The sequence below is a fragment of the Anser brachyrhynchus genome (genome assembly GCF_964034855.1).
Source record: "Anser brachyrhynchus genome assembly, chromosome: 4".
In the NCBI taxonomy this organism is placed as follows: Eukaryota; Metazoa; Chordata; class Aves; order Anseriformes; family Anatidae; genus Anser; species Anser brachyrhynchus.
In genome coordinates this window covers 9272455-9288536 of record NC_137698.1, presented here as the reverse complement: position 1 = coordinate 9288536, position 16082 = coordinate 9272455, and the positions used below count along the sequence as shown (strand labels likewise).

General features: G+C 41.9%; 1 protein-coding gene across 9 annotated transcripts in view; it reads left to right on the top strand.

Moving 5' to 3' along the window:
• The window catches only part of BMPR1B (bone morphogenetic protein receptor type 1B), a 261476-nt gene that overhangs the window by 3194 nt on the left and 242200 nt on the right, over positions 1–16082 (top strand). For 3 of the 9 annotated variants that reach the window (XM_080591073.1, XM_080591076.1, XM_080591063.1), the window contains exon 1: positions 7448–7593. The exons of 2 other annotated variants lie outside the window; for them this stretch is intronic. The gene's annotated coding sequence lies outside the window, so the exon portion shown is untranslated. Of the gene's footprint in view, positions 1–7447; positions 7594–16082 lie in introns of those variants that run through there. 4 more of the 9 variants (XM_080591069.1, XM_080591068.1, XM_080591078.1 and 1 more) reach the window with 3 other exon arrangements.

The following is a 16082-nucleotide window of genomic DNA, read 5'->3' as shown; positions in this document are numbered from 1 at the left end:
AGATTTTAGAGATACCTGATCCATTAAAAAAGAGATCAGTGCAAGCATTTACTAACAGGGACTGCTAGAATATGTGCAGCAAGTGTACAGAGATCTGCAGCTTTATCCAGCTCTGCTAAACTGTTTTGGGTTGGTGGCTGGAGAATACATTGGCTTTGGGGGGATTTTACTCTTGACATCTTGGCAATATAAGGAGACAATTTTCAGTTTCATTACGTTCTAATAATAGATGGCTCTTATTTCATAATTAGTAGCTTTATAGTTAAGCACTAAAATGGGGATTTAAAAAATCCCACTTTATTTTCCACCAGACAGATGTCCTTCCTTTTTTTGGTCTTGGCACTGGAACACAGCAGGAAAATAACTGTAATCCAGTTTCTGCATAGAGTCTCCTTGTTTCAAGTATTTCAGTGTTTCTTCTCCCAACTCTTACCTATACTAATAAGTATAAAGTGGCTTGAAGAAACTAATTGCTTTGTGGTCCTGGATTTGAAGAAATTTCATAGCACAGCTTCTGGTAGATGCAAGCTATTTCAGTTTCCTATTTTCTTCTGACAATGAAACTCCTAAACCCAAGCGGTGCCCTAACAACATGGCTGGGACATGTGGTTCTCTTTCCAGTAGCCCTTATAAGAAACAAAATGCCGTGGGAGTCTCTGCATTGGAGCTGCAGCATATTCTGTGAGAGTGCTTGGGGGGATAAAAGATGTCACTGGGAAGCCAAGGATCTCTCCTGTGAGAACTCTGGGTAGGGTGGGGAAACTGGCCTTTGTTCTTTTAAGATCGTTCTGCTTTTTATGGAATAGCTGGACGGACTGGGCCAGAGAAGGAAAGACAATCTCTCTAGCCTCTGAGGGCATCCGTTGGGGAGAAGAGTCCTTTCCTCAAATGACTTTTTCTTGGTATCTTTTACTGTAATCAGATACAAAGATAAGTCACTGCTTATATACAATTTCTTTTTTTTTTTTTTCTCTCCAGTATTTACCTCTGGGTTGTTTGGTTACTGTTTTTATGGCTGATAATATGTTTAAGTTTTCTCTTTCCTCTTAATAGCAATACAAAGGTTTAAGTTTCTTTATTAGATTTGTTTGTTTTAGAAGAAAAACTGCAATAGCAGGATTTGGCCCACATGACTAGCTTTCCAAAGGTTCAATAACCAGCTAATCACACAGCCATTGTGTGTATTGGGAGGATATAAAATAATAAATGTCTTAAATCAGAGTATGAAGACATGGTAGAGCTGGGGGGTGGAGGGCAGGGGATCTGGTGAGTGATTCCTGCATACATTCATAAGCTGTTCAAAATGTTTTCTTGCCAAGAATTTTCTAATTTCTAGAACGAGCTCAAGACAAAGGACCTTTCTTCTTTTCCGGATGTTGTATCCATTGGGATTCACCTGATGCAATGCTCTGTCATTAACTCATCAAAGGGCTGGCTCCTCGGAGCCTCACCAGGAGAAAGCCAGGAGACTAAAACACTGGAAGTCATCTCTGCGTTTGAAAAGAGAGCAGCAGTCCAATGGATTATGTGACATGGCAGATCTTGAAAGCATAGCACATAGAGGAAGGGAAGGATTGTCATAAATACAAGGGTATTTGGCTGTTATTTTTAGAGTTGTTTGACTGACAGATAACCATGCAGCAATGATGTGTGTGGGGAGAGCTAGTGAAATAGTGCTGGAGATGGTTATAGTCTGATGTAACTCCTGCATGATGACAATTCCCTGGCTCATAGTGAGGCTTTATCCCTGACATGCAATGTTCTACATGTCAGCTTTCTTTTGTTTTCCATGGCTTGTTTCTCTTTGCTTTCCACACCAAACAACACTGAACAAATGAAAAGGATCCTTTTATGAGATGATTAATGTCATTTGTATTTTTACATATTCCACTGTGGATATAGGAGAAATGTACTGTACAGTTGGGCCTGTGGTTGGTGAAATGGGTACCCACAAATAGAAGGAAACAGAATTTAAAACAAAGTCCCCATTCCTTTCCTCTGGAAGAATGTAACAGCCTCCCAGCATGGGACCTCTCTGCGGTGGGTGGGTCACTGGTGTAGAAACCAACTCTTTTTCTACCCCTGTTCTCCAGATCAAGAGTGACACACTTAGAAAAGGCAAAACAAGCCCAAAGGAAGAATTCAAAAAGGAAATGCATCTTTCTATGCAGACTCTGTTGATTTTTCCCTGTACTTCCATCAGGGTCTCCTCCCCTCTCCTTGGCTCTGGATAACAGTAAATAACTAAGACAGTTTTGTTCCAAGAATTTCCTTTTGCTGACTCAAGACCAAGCCTATATCCTTATTCTGATGTCTTGAGGAATACTTAGATCTTTTACCGGCATTCTGCACAAGGTTGAATTTCATCCCCTGTGACTATACAGCTGCATTTAGGGAGAACTGCTGTTATTGCATTAAATCAGTCAGTTCATGCTCTCCAGAAAGCTCATCCCTTTTCAAGGGTTTAAATCCAAGAGGGAATTCCACTAATATTAAATAACATTACAGTATAGGAAGAATTAGAATATTTCTATCTATACCCTATTTAGGAATAACAAGCAGTAAATATGCCACACTATGCAAGTCCTAAATTAAGGAGCTGTAAGAAGAAAATACATAAAATATAGCCCATAGTAGTGAAACAAAATTACTATTATAAAAGAATGATGACAGACTTGTTTTTAATTAAAATAACACCTGTTGGATTAAGTTTCAAAGAAATGATCAAAGAAAATACTGTAGCACTAAACAAGCCTTATAGTAAGTGTTCAATAGATCAAAACCTTTAAAAATATTTCAAAGTAGTATGAGATGTAAAAGGTGGAAAAAAAATCAGGGATTATGTTGGGATTATGCTGAAACTTGACTAAAGGACCAGCACTCCTGAACAAATAACATTACATTAAGCTAATTAGAGTTCAGAATATGAAATTGTTCAAGTTTGCTATCTCAGCTGTTTCTTTAAACTGGAAAAGGAATTAATCCATATTATAAAAATAGTTAGTGGTTCATAGGGCAGAAGCTATAAAATACTGCTGAAGGTTGGAAAAACAATAACAAAATCCACCAAAAAACTGAGTCTGAATTCCCATTCTTTGGAGCTCTTAGGCACGTGAACAGCAAATTTGCTGGACCTGGGTGCACAGCTTCGATCAGCAAGGCAACGTGTACCTAGGTGCTCTGGGATGTGCCCCACATCCACGGTATTTTGTCTCCAGTTGAAGACTGAGTATCTTAACTGAAGCTAAAAACGTTATAGGCAACAGATTTATTTTTCATCTGAGAGCATTCTTCCCTGCTGCTATTGTCCTAGAGACAAGCATTTGTTTTTATTCTTTTAAAGTTCCTCTAAAGGCTTCTACGCTGCAAGCTTTCTTCTTTAGTGAAGAGGTCTAGCCTTCAGTTCTGAAGGCTTTCAATCCCCGTTTAAATCAATAAGAACTGTGAGTGCCAGAAATCTGTAAGGAGAGGAGCCCGGCACATTGAAACTTGCAGAGGATGTTATGGCTGACTGCTGGCTCCTCTTGCTGGTAGAAGATGCTGAGGCAGGCAGCCAGCTGCTCTCCCCAGGAGGGAGTTAGTCCCTGGATCTCAGTTTGGGAACTGCTGTCTTAAATAATTCTGTTCAAATACAGTGCCTTTTATGTTCTTTCCAATTCTCCGTCCCTCTCACAATTACCATTTCACATGGGAAGCATGTACCCTTTCTTCTTTTCCTCTCCTTTTATTGAGATGGGTTTTTCAGTACTATACTGCTGTAATACATATTCAAACACATACATGTGCATATGCTTTGTGTGGCAGAGGGAGGTAACAAGAGGCATGTTTTACCCTGACCTTGTAAAGTTTGCACAGCAAATACAAAATAAAACTGCTGAATACAAATAAGCACAACTTGAGTCTACAGATTACATGTGGATCAACTCTTGGTTGTTAAAATGTTTTACTTGTAGTATGCTTATTTAAAAAAAAAATAAATAAATATTGGGGAGGTGATCAGTATACCTGCTCAACAAAATCATTTCTGACAAAAAGAATATGGCAACTGCCTTTTTCTTGAGTCATTTTCTGGCTGGCTGATGGAGGATTTTGATATATGGCTGTCACAGTTAAAGGGTGGATTTGAAAATCACAGCACTGCACTTCAGACACTATACCTCCAGCAAACAGACGGTAGAGAGCCATCAGCTATAATCTGTGAGTAAACAAAGACAAATGAAGTTTGGTATTGACTTTTGAAGATGGGATGTAATCATGTTACAGAACTGTAAGAAAGCCATGAAATATCGTATGCTTCTGTCTGCACAGTAAAGAGCAAAGTCTAGTTAATCTGGCATGGTAACATTGTTTCTTCCTGCATTACTGAAACCTCCAACTTTGGTTGGGCAGGAAAAACAATGTTGGGAACATAGGAATAAAGTGTTTGCATGTGATTACCCTTTGTGAAATACATCGGGCTATTTTTACAAGCAGAATTCTGTTTACTATGTAGCTCTTCGCAAGACAGAGAGAACACTAGTGTATGGGAAAGAGGCACAGCATTAGCTTCTAGAACGGAAAGGATTATGTCGTCTTGCCTGAACACAGACAAAAAGTGAAGAGATCACACAATATTTGTTTTACCACTGGATAGCTTATTTGCATGTGTTTTGTGGGAGATCTCCTCCACTGACAACATACAGCATCCAAAGGAATTGCAGAGCAATAATGTAGTGCTCAGCGCTTTGAGGTCAGGAAGGTGAAAGCATGCTGAAAACTTTGCCAGGAGGCTTGAGCATTTTTGTGGTTTCATCTGTTTACCTTAGCAATGATAGAAGATTTAGGCAATTACCCGGCAACCTCAAACAGTCTCATTTGGAAATACTACATACAGTATCATCACTGTGAGCTCAATATTTTGAGCATCTTCATTCAAGTGTTGTTTTAATGAGGTCTCATGTAATTAGGAGTTAAAGAATGGTGGCTGAAGTGATCCATTTAGAAAAGATTAGTTGGAGGTTGTGAAGAGGAAGCTCATGCTTTCATTAGAGCTCAGTCTAGGGCTGAATAGCTTCTGTGGCTGCTGATTCACAGCAGCTCTGAAGGGCATGCCTCTTTGAAGAGCTGCTGTATGTTTTCAAGGAAATTGGTAAGCAAGTCTTGCTCTTTTTTGGCTGCACACTGGCATTGTAGCAGTATAGCACAAACCCTTGACTCTCTTATGCTCAAGATATCTAATTATTTTTGTGCTTCAAAGAAAACCACAGTTTTCAGTCTCTCAGTTCTTCCAGTGTGAAGCAAAGGTGTTCATAACACCTCTTTTCTCATTGCCAACTATTTCACTTTACAGCACTTTCCAGTTCTGTTAAACCTACCTTTTGTTCCTTTTCTATTTATTTTTGTCTCCTGTCCCCTTTAATCTCTCTTTATTACTTCCTGAGTTTTTCCCCACTTTGAGATCTGTTTTCTAGGTTTCTCTTGCCAGTGCACCATGGGGAAGTTATTCAGCTGTTTTCTAGAAGAGCAACTGCTTCTATTTGTCTCTGTCTTCCCTTGTTTGTCTGCAGGAGGCAAACAGAAAAGGGGAAACCAATTAAGAAGTAGTGCCATCTCAGAGAGAAACTTTAGGCTCACAATAGACAATATATCTGTATTATAATGAGCAGAGGCTAAGTTACAGACCAAAAAAGTGTGGGTCATGAAGTGCGCAACAATAACTTTTATATACAGGTTTCACAAAATAGCTGTTCAGAAATATCACTGAAGCAGGCTTTGTCCTTAGACTTCCACTGTTTTCATCTCTTGTCTCAGCTAGCAATAAGTATTTCTTTCAGTATTTCATCCCTTCTGGCTCTGGTTTTGACTGAGGTGTGTGAAAAATAGAAAGAATGTCTACAGTGTTGGATCTTTGCGACACTGAGGTTTGGGCCTAAGAACACAAAGGTGCAGTGAAAGCAGCTCTCCTCCCTCACTGGAGCTACTTTGCTCGTTCTTCCACGTAGCTGCCTTAAAACATTAGTGCAGTCTTTTCTGTCTTTAAGTTAAATGCCCTGAGCCAGAGGGGAATGGACTAGCTTCTGTGGATATGAACATATTAATCCTCTCAGAAACTGAGGGAGAATATTAACTCCTCTAAGTGTGGGAAATAGAAGCTATCTACGAGGCTAGGGTAATGTGTGTCTGCACTATCAGTGAGCGTGGCCCAGGAGATCTGCAGTCTGAACTGGCTGGTGCTGAGGGCTTAGCGTTCAGACCAAGGCACTCAACCTGGCTTCAGCCTAGCCTGGCACACGGGGTGCAGGTGGGACCCAAAGCCTGTTAGCTGTGCCCCTGGGATGCTTTTCTGGCTTACTGCTTGCAGCCTGTGTGCTGGGATCGCTCCACAGCTTGCTTCAAAGTGTGCCCCTGATGCACAGTAAAACATTACTGTAGTTGCATGTCAAGTGTTCCCATTCTGAATTCACCTTTTTCTCCGAAGTTGCAAACTTTATCATGTGTTATAACAGACTAAATTGTGCTCAGAAACTTTTAATATGATAACCAGAGCTGTTGATCACTTACTGATCAATTGCAGCAAATGGGGAAGCTGTAGTAAAATAGTACTGAGGTCGAACGCTCTGGGCTGAATTTTTACCGTTGTGCCTGTAAGGTGCTGTGGGACAGTGCTGACTGCTTGTGAGGTGTGGTATGACTTACAGCAGGAACATCTACAGTGGGGACTGGTACAGCCTACGCTTAGCAATAAATTACTGCTGATGCTATAAATTCCACACAACACACAGGACAGTTTGGGTTGGAAGGAACCTTAAAGACCATCCAGTTCCAACTCTCTGTCATGGGCAGGCACAGGTTCCACTGGGCCACGTTGCCCAAAGCCCCATGCAGCCTGGCCTTGAACACTTCCAGGGATGGGGCATCCACAGCTTCACTGTGTAACTTGTTCAACTGCTTCACCACCTTCTGAGTCATGAATTTCTTCCTAATATCTAATCTAAATCTACCCTCTTTTAGTTTAAAGACATTACTCCTTGACCTATCGCTACACCCCCTGACAGAGTCCCTCCCCAGCTTTCCTGTAGGCCCCTTCTAGGTACTGGAAAACCACTATAAGGTCTCCCCGGAGCCTTCCCCTTCTCCAGGCTGAGCAACCCCAGCTCCCTCAGCCTGTCCTCACGGGAGAGGTGCTCCAGCCCCTTGATCATCCTCGTGGCCCTCCTCTGGCCTCACTCCAGCAGCTCCATGTCCCCCCCCGCGCTGGGGCCCCCACTGAACGCAGCACACTCCAGGTGGGCCCTCGCGAGTGGCGGGGGCCCGGCTCCTTTTCGGAGGGGCTGTTCCCCCTGCTCTCCGTTTCTCACTGAGGGGGGCCAGGGCGTCGCCTCGCCCCTCTCGCAGCCCCCGGGGCCGCGCAGGGCCCTGAGGAGGAGGCGGCGGCTCCGCGCCGGCCGCCCGCGGGGGGGCGGCGGCCGATCCTCGGCGGCGCTGGGCGGGCGGGCTGTGCGCTCACTAGTGGGAGCTGGAGAGGGCGAGAGGAGGGGAACGGCAGCAAAAAAATAAATAAATCCCAAACCCAAGTGGAGCGGCTGAGGCGGGCGGCGGCCACGGGGAGCCCCGGTAAGGCGGGCGGAGAGGGGGAGGCTGCTGCGGGGTGAGTGGGGGGCTGCCCGGGGTCGGGAGGCTTGGTCGGATCGTGCCCTGCCACGAGCTCCCGGAGCCGGTCTGTTTTGCTTCGTGGCAGGGGGTGATGGAGAAGAGGGTGAAACGGGGCGGGCGGTGGGGATGGGTCCTCAGAAAGCGCTCAGCGTGCTCCCGTTTGCAACTCGGATGCTTCCCAAGGGCTGGTGTCTTTGCAGCCCTCGTTGATTTTTTCTTTTTCTTTTTTTTTTTTTCCCCTTTTTCACGAACTCTTCTGACTGCCCCCTTGACCCCGTGTAAACTTTCAGCATCTGCAGCGTGCTCTAGCAAGGATTTGGGGGCTTTAACTTTGCCCTGTGTCAAAACTCACACCTCCGTTTGATAGCGCCTGTATCTTGCATAGCAATAGGTAGCGAGGAGTTGGTCCCTATTCGCCTCCGTGCCACTCACGGTTTCATAAGCTTACAGTGCTTCCTCAGTCCTCTCCTTTTCAGCCCGGAAAGCACTCTTTAGCTTCATTTAAAGCTGATCATAAGGGAGGCGGGTGCAGCCATCGTTTATTTTGAGAACGGCTCACTCTGAACCACAGAGGTGACGAAGTTAGGGTGCTGAAGGCATCAGGGACTGACTCGTGGAGGCAGCGTGCGGTGACTTGACAGCGGCGGCCGTGAGGCTGCCCACAGAGGATGGGCTCGCCTCTGTCAGCGGCAGCACCACTCGCTCCTGCTTGCTTTTCCTGACAGGGGTGGATTTCTTTCAAAGTTATTTTGTAAAGCAACCGAAAGACCAAAGCGGCGTTCTGCCATTAGAGCGGCATGATGAATTCATAATATGCTCGTGAGTTCTCTGGTTCGCGTGTTGAAATTCCATTTTGTTATGAAACACTTGCCCAGTTATTTCGAAATAAGGAACCCATCACAGCAAATGCAGTCTAGGGGCCTTGGGTGCCTTCCCGCAGCCTGCTACCCTGCTTGGCTTCAGCTGAGCTGCTCGTGAGTGACACTTGTGCAACTGGGGGGAAAACTCTATCCTTTGGGATAGTTGTTTATCTCTATATGTTTGTCTGTGTGCATCACTGAAATAATACGGGTCAACATACTGAATGTTCCGGCTTCAACTTGGCACTTAAGTACGTGCTTAATTTTAAGGGTGTGAGTGGGTCTGCTTTAATTGGTGTGCTCATGTAATTAAAGTGATGTGTGTGCTGGATGCTTTGCTGTGCCGAGGCCAGAGTGCTCCTTGCTTTGCAGCACCAAGCCCTCAGGTCTTGAAACTCTTGAACCTTTTAAAGAGGTTTGATTGGTAATAATGTAAACTGACAGATTCACAAAGGGGGTTCCCAGAGTCTCGTCTTTCCTGCCTGTTTCTGTCATTCTTCTGTGTGTATTGTTTCTTAGAAAACAAGAGGTTCAATACGTAAGACATAATATCTGTTGCCAGGTGCAAGGAAACAATGAGAGGAAGTCTGATGCTCAGGTGGGAAATGATGTGTTACTACTCCTGAGAAATAAGACTAACGTTTTTTTTTTCCACATGAACATTTATGTGCTGCTCTATTCTTAACCACTGACTGCTTGCCATTGGCTACAAAGCAGATACCTAGAGTGTAAATCCTGTGGAGAAGGGACTGCTCTGCGTTGTCTTACATACACAGTGCCTGATGAAATGGGCTAGGGGGTGAGGGGTGGGATGGGGTGTGTGTGTGTGTCTCTCTGTCCCAAAGAGACAAAGTCATTTATAGCCTTTTGGTGGAGCATGGAATAAATCAGAAAAGCCTCCCTAAAACTTGTGACAGCTTGTTTCTTCTGACTGTAGGGTAGTTGCAGGGGTAGAATAGCATATAGGCCAATGTGGTTCTCTTGGTTGCCATTGCTCTACTGAAGAAATTAAATAGGCTTTGTAGACACATCAGTATTCAACTCATCCGTGCCAAAGTGATACAGATCATAATATTGCAAATATTTAACAAAAGTAGATTGGTTAGCAGTACTTTGTAGAGTGAACTAAAATATATATTTTTTTTTCTGTGTGCATCACTTAAATTTGCAAGACCAGGTTAGATGAAGCCCTGAGCAACCTGATCTAGTGTGTGGCATCCCTGTCTATAGCAGCAGGCTGGAACTAGATGATCTTTGAGGTCCCTTTCAACCCAAGTCATTCTATGATTTTTTACGTATTGCCATTTGGATTTTTTTTTTTATTTTTAAGAGATGAGCTACTATTTTTATATTCTTAGAATGAGCTGAGGATTTGGCTGCTGATAAGCAAAATTAGGAGGAAAATGATTAGAAGTAATATTTTTGGTCTGAAGTTTTCATGTGCCAAACCAGTTTCTGCATCAGCGCGTGTTTCAAACTGGATTCACTTCCGATAAGCAAATAACTGCTTTATTCTTTCTGCTTTGTGTCTGGTGAGGTAGCAAAAATGTAACAAGGGCTATCTGATAAGGTTTCCAAAAAGTCAACAAATCGTGACATTCTGATGATATCTGAAAATTAGATCATGCTTTTTATTATCAATTTTGTTCTTTTGAGTGTATGAAAGGAAGAAAGATTTCTCTATGGTTTCTGTAAGGGATGGACTTTTTTTTTTTTTTTTTTCAATAAGGAAGTGATTTTTGAGGTAACTGAAATACTCTATAAAGGTAGTGTTTGATTACATTGTACCGGGCTTGTCATGCATTACATTACCGAGTTTACTTTTCTCTGCATAAAATGTCAACACCTCATCAAGCTGTAAAGAAATTCCTGCGTGATCAATTATTCTTTATGATCGGTTCGAGCATCATTGTGTGTGTACAAGCAGGCGTGTATGCTTCCATCGACAGCGTGCACGCAGAGGTGCAGAGCTGTGTCTCTGGCACCCAGGCAGTACGTTTTGGTTGCTCTCATCCATGGCATATGCTGCAGAGTTTTGATAGGAAGCAAAACCAAAGGAAGCCTGCGTTCTTATGCATTGCGTTTCCAGTCTGGGTTCCCTGGTAGGTGAGTGGTGAGTTCCTGCTCCAGCCTTTCTTGCCACAGGGCTGTATTTTCAGTCCAGCTGCCTGCTCTTCCGCCACTTGGCAGAGTGAATATTTCTTAGGCCTCTAAACCTTTGTCAGGTTTGGTTATAATTGGCGAGTAGGTTCAAAACTTGCGAGGGACTGGCAGACAGCTTTATCCACAGATAAGCAAGTCTGAACGTTTCCTTATGAAAACAGGCGGAAAGGGTTATTTTCCTCATCTAGTGGTGAAATGCCCAACCTGGAGGGTGTTTTCAGCAGAGACTTAATTACCATTTTGAGCCCTATACGGTTGATACATAGTCATCTGTGGTGGCTTACAGGACCGCAGGTATGGGTCCAAAGAGCGTGCAAAGTTTGAGGAGATGGGCACAAACCGCAGAGTGTAATAAAGAGTAAAGACTGGAGTAGCGATGTGGGTGCAGGGAGGAATACCCTGAAGGTAGGTTCTCTGTTTAAATCTTCCAGAAGGATGTTTTTCAAGCAGTACATGAACTGCAAGTATGCAGGGACTTGCACGCATGCTGATCTTTAGAGTTTTTTTTCCCTGGAAATTGATTTTATTACATGTTGAAAATTAATCCAGTGCTGATGTCAAAATAAGTTATTAGAAACCTCTACATTTTTATGTCATTAAGCCAAAGACCGTAGTTCCGCGAACTGGTATGCATAAAGGCACGCAATTAAAATGTATGTTCTTTAAATCCACCTCTTTTTGTAACAAATGTAAAAGTTCCTGTCTGAAACAAAAGCAAAATTCGGTTGGTATTCAGAAAGATTTTATAGGTAAAGCCCAATATCCAAAATGGGTTGTATATATTTATAAAGCAGCCACTTAAAAGTTTTTAAAAGGTTACGCTATCCAAGGTTTATTCCCTGAAGCTACAAATGTATTTGCTCATGCATAACTTCACTGAGGAATACTTATGTGAACAGAATTATGCACTTGCAGGTTTGTAGAATCAAGACCTTAATTAGCTCTAGGTTAATTATTCCCCCCCCCTCCCAATTAAAAACAGAGGTCAATTAAGGATCAGATGAGACTTTACAACTATCTTCCTTACCAGTAATAGCTATTCTGATAAATATTTCAGTTTCAGTATAATCTCAGACCTTTTGTCCAACTCCCTCTCCTTTATTCTTACCAATTTTGGCCAAGGAAGTAGCTGTAGTTAAAAACAGGCCGTAGACGTGAACTGTTGAAGCATGCACTGTTTATTTTGGGGGAGGGAGGGAAAATACTGTGGGCAAAATAATAGATTTATTCATACTGGACTGATAATGTGTATGCGATGAACAGAGTCTGGCTAGTTTTTTGTTTATCTTATGTATGCAAATACATCTTGATCTGTAAATTGAGTCAGATATAACTTTCATCTTCATGTGTCTGCCTGTTTCTTTTCCCCATCAGAAGTGATGATGAATTGACATACACAAATATGGACGTAAAATGCAGTGCAGAGGGTATAGGTATACATGCAAGCTAAATCGTTACTAGTCAGATTTGATTCAGAGACTGCTGATTGTAGGCTCTGTATGTACGTGAGAAGATTTGGACAAGGCAAACAAATTCTTGCTTCTGTGCCAAGTGTATTGCAAAGTCAGGACAGTGTAATGGAGATAAGGCTAATTAGTTATTTGCATTTGCTACTGAAGTTGGATGAACTTTTTTTTTTCCTCCTAACAGGGAATTTCTCTTCAGGCATAACTATCCAGTAGAGTTTGTTAAAATGAATGTAGCAAGACTTTTGTAGCCTGCAGAAATACAAATAATTGCATACAAGCATCACAGACTTCTTTTATTCATAGACAAGTCTTGTAGGGTCTTGTCCTCCTGGAGAATTGAAGCAGAGAAACCCTTCAAGCTGAGCCAGGTTCTGGTGCTTCGAGGAGATGACACAGGGCTGGTCCCTAATGGCCCTGCAACTCAGCTTGTCAACTACGATGCAGTTACAAGTACCCCTCAAACAGTTTGGAGATGCTGGGTCAGGAACAAGGTCAGCTTCAAGCTGCTGATATTGATGGACAGAGTGAAACTTCAGTTATTCAAAATACTGCTTTATGCATTCCTCTTAAAAAATATTAATGATATTGTCTTTTTCCTTTATTCACAAGCATTCCTAGTCAGGCATTCAGGGCTGCTATATCTGACACCTTGAAGCTATTACGAACACGAAGCTTTGAGGCTGTGTTGTGTTTAGGGTTTAAAATATAATTTCTGTTTGGGAGATGGTAAGAAGTGTGTTGACTTAGGATTGCTAATGATTTTTTTGGGGGTTCAAACTGCAGTCTGCCTAGCTCTGTGGTTTTCACAGGATGCCCATCACTGTCACATGAAGTGAGCTTCTTATGACAGGAAACATTCCTCCCACGATATTAAACTCCTTGTTAAAGTTTACTTTGGCACAGATATAATTGCATTACTATAGCTAAAGAGCAAAACCATTTTCCTCTAGAATTTTGGCATTAATTGGAAATGGATGGTAAATTCTGTGGATTTATTTAGGGTTAACTCCATTTAAATAGGGCGTGTAAGCTATGCTTGCCAGCAGTATATGAGCAGCAATGGCATCACATAGATGCATATTCATATTTTATGGAAGGAATAGGATTTTCATCCTGACAGCTGTTGCAGCAGCGGGCAGATTGATATTTCTGTGTTTGCAGAGGAGGATGAGAACACTTAACTTGAAGTTAAATATTTTTTTGTTATTTTCATATCACAATAGTTTAGTTTTGTCTACAAAAAAGCCAGGGGTGTATACCCACCACCACTTACAGTGGGGTTTACATTGCACTGCAGGGCTGTTCAGCGTAATAGGGACACTGCTGAGGGAGGACCTGCAGGGACCAATAACTTATTTCAATTAAAAATGAAAGAACATAAAGATAACTTCAAACATTCCTGCTCCAAAATCTATTGGCAGGGCGTTATCGAGCTTTTCTGTAGCTGCATTATGGAATTTTTTAGTACTCTTTCATTCTGAGTGCAGTTTGCTTTCCTGACAAGAACTGACATGTGATCTGCATGACATGCAGGCTATGGTTTGAATGAGTGTAATTTTCTTATAACTTGCCTTTTTCACAGGTTTCATGGAAGTCATTGGTTATTTGAGAATCAGGGCTTTTTTTTTTTTTTTTTGGAAAAACAAGCAAAGCAAAACAAAGAATTTCTAGTCTTCTGGTTGTAAAGTTTATTCTTATTTTTTGAGGCTTGGCTCTTAGGTGCTTGACTTGTGTGTTTAATGCCATTGGATTTACTTAATTTGTGTGTAAATATTTTGCTAGTCTTCTGCAAAAGAGTAAATTTCATATTTCATGCAGGACTGAATTTTTTTAATTCACCTTGCCAGTTTAGGCAACATGACTTGGAATGGTGTGAAGAAACGAGAGCCTGTCAAAAGGGTTTGATCTATTTTTATACTGCCCTTCTGCTCTCAAATGCTGTACATATATTTGAAATTATTAATCCCAATGTCATTTCTTTCCTTAGTAGCATTTCAGCTGCTTCTGTGAACCATTCTTGGCATTTCTTCTCTTACTGCAAATTTAATAAAAACTAAAACTGCATGACTGACTTTTTAAATGGAGATATTCTTATGGGTGTAATCATGGATGCTAAATCTCTTTAGAAGTTGGTGAGACCTTTGCCTGCAGGAGTTGTCTTACATGTATTGAAATACTCTTTAAAACTTTTTTTTATGTGCTGGTCATACTGAGATACTGGTCTTGGCTCAAAGGTGTAAAAAGTAAATTACAAATAGTCCAACTGATTAAATGCAGTGCTCTGAAGGAAATTAGTGATTTGATGGCTGAGTTAAACTTCTAGAACTGCTTTACCATAAAGCTAAGGACCTAAATGAGCAACTGCTTTGGGAACTTTTGGAGCATATGCTATGCCTAGCTCTTTTTTTTTTTCTTAAATCATTTTTTTTTTTCCTGGGAGTTGGGGTCCAAAGCCAAGCAGGTGGTGGGAATGTGCTTGGTCTGCATCAGTGTGAAAACACCTTCCACGGTTTTCTATCATCCCCAGCTGTGATGTGAGATAAAACAGTTGAACCAGATGATCTTAGAGGGTTTTTTTCCAGCCTAAATGACTCTGATTCTGTAACCCAAGATGCCGTTTGCAGACAGAGTGAGGCAACTGGGTGAAGTCTGAGTTGGCCCAGTTGGTTAATGCAGAAGTGAATGGTTGAAAATAAACTTCCTCAAACTCACTTCTGTTCTCTGCAACTCCAGAATAAAAAATACTATCAAATGGTGCTTGGCAGATGTCAAGGGGTAGAGAAGGAGGGCATCTGAATATTTTTTTTGTGCAACTAATATCTGAAGAAAATGTATTACATTGAAAACAGAGAAAGAAAGCCCCCAGGAAGATGCTGTGTTCGGATCTTCTCCCCAGCAATACCAACACAGGTCGTGCAATATTGCTACTTTTGGCTTTGGTGTTATGAGCAGGCTGACTGGTAATAATGGTTTGGCATATAGGATTTAATGTGATGGGTATGTAACACTGGTGCTAGGTGCTGAGATCCTGTTGGACTGGAGTGAAGCAAGGTAGGTTCAGTGCACTGAAACAAATCCTGTCAGTTGTCTGGTGGTTCAACCATGCTGCTGTGAGAGGCGATAGCAAAGGAGAGCGCTGTCAGCCCAAGTCTGGAGTGAGGAAGCAAACAGAAGAATTTGTAGGGGGAGGTCAGGACTGTTACAGCTGGGTTTTTTTTTTTCCATATTGGCTGAGGACATAGGGGACAGGTTACTTGAGGCAGCAGCTGTGTATATGTGCTATTAACACATAGATCATGGCAAACATTTGAAAGGATTATAATAAAATCCTTGAAGTAAATTCACAGTGTTTCTTCTCATCCTTGGCTCTGGTGTTGACCCTTTCCTTTTGTCCGCACATTAAAGTATAGAAGTCATAGCTGTAATGTAGCCACCATGTAATGAACAAGATGATTTTTCTATATAGGTTGATACTCTTCTTAAATGACTATAGACTGTAGTAAAATCATGCTTAAGTTGACATACTGGTCTAGCAGAAAAAAGTCTGCCCCTTAAATAGTGTTGCTGTCCTTGGGAGCAGTTGCAAACCCAGACAGCCCTTCAAGGGTGACCACTGGCAGATCACCACTGGTTTGGTGGCTAGATTTCAAAGCAGGCACACGCATCTGTGGTGCTAGCTAGCTTTGAGCTGTCTGAATATTTGGCACCTTTAAAAATGAAATATTACCTCTTTTATTTTGCTTGTTTACTGCAAGTTTTAGTTCAGATTTGTAAGCCCTTTGAACTGTCCCAGGTGATCTGTCTTTTCAGAGAAAAACGTGCTAATTTACAGATGATTATTCTTATTCTAACAGATGTTGATCCAGTTACCCTTGTGCATCTAGAGAGAACATGTAAGAGGACTAACCAACATAATTAGTGGCTTTTCTTTGTGTTGTTTTCTTTTTGATGACTGGAA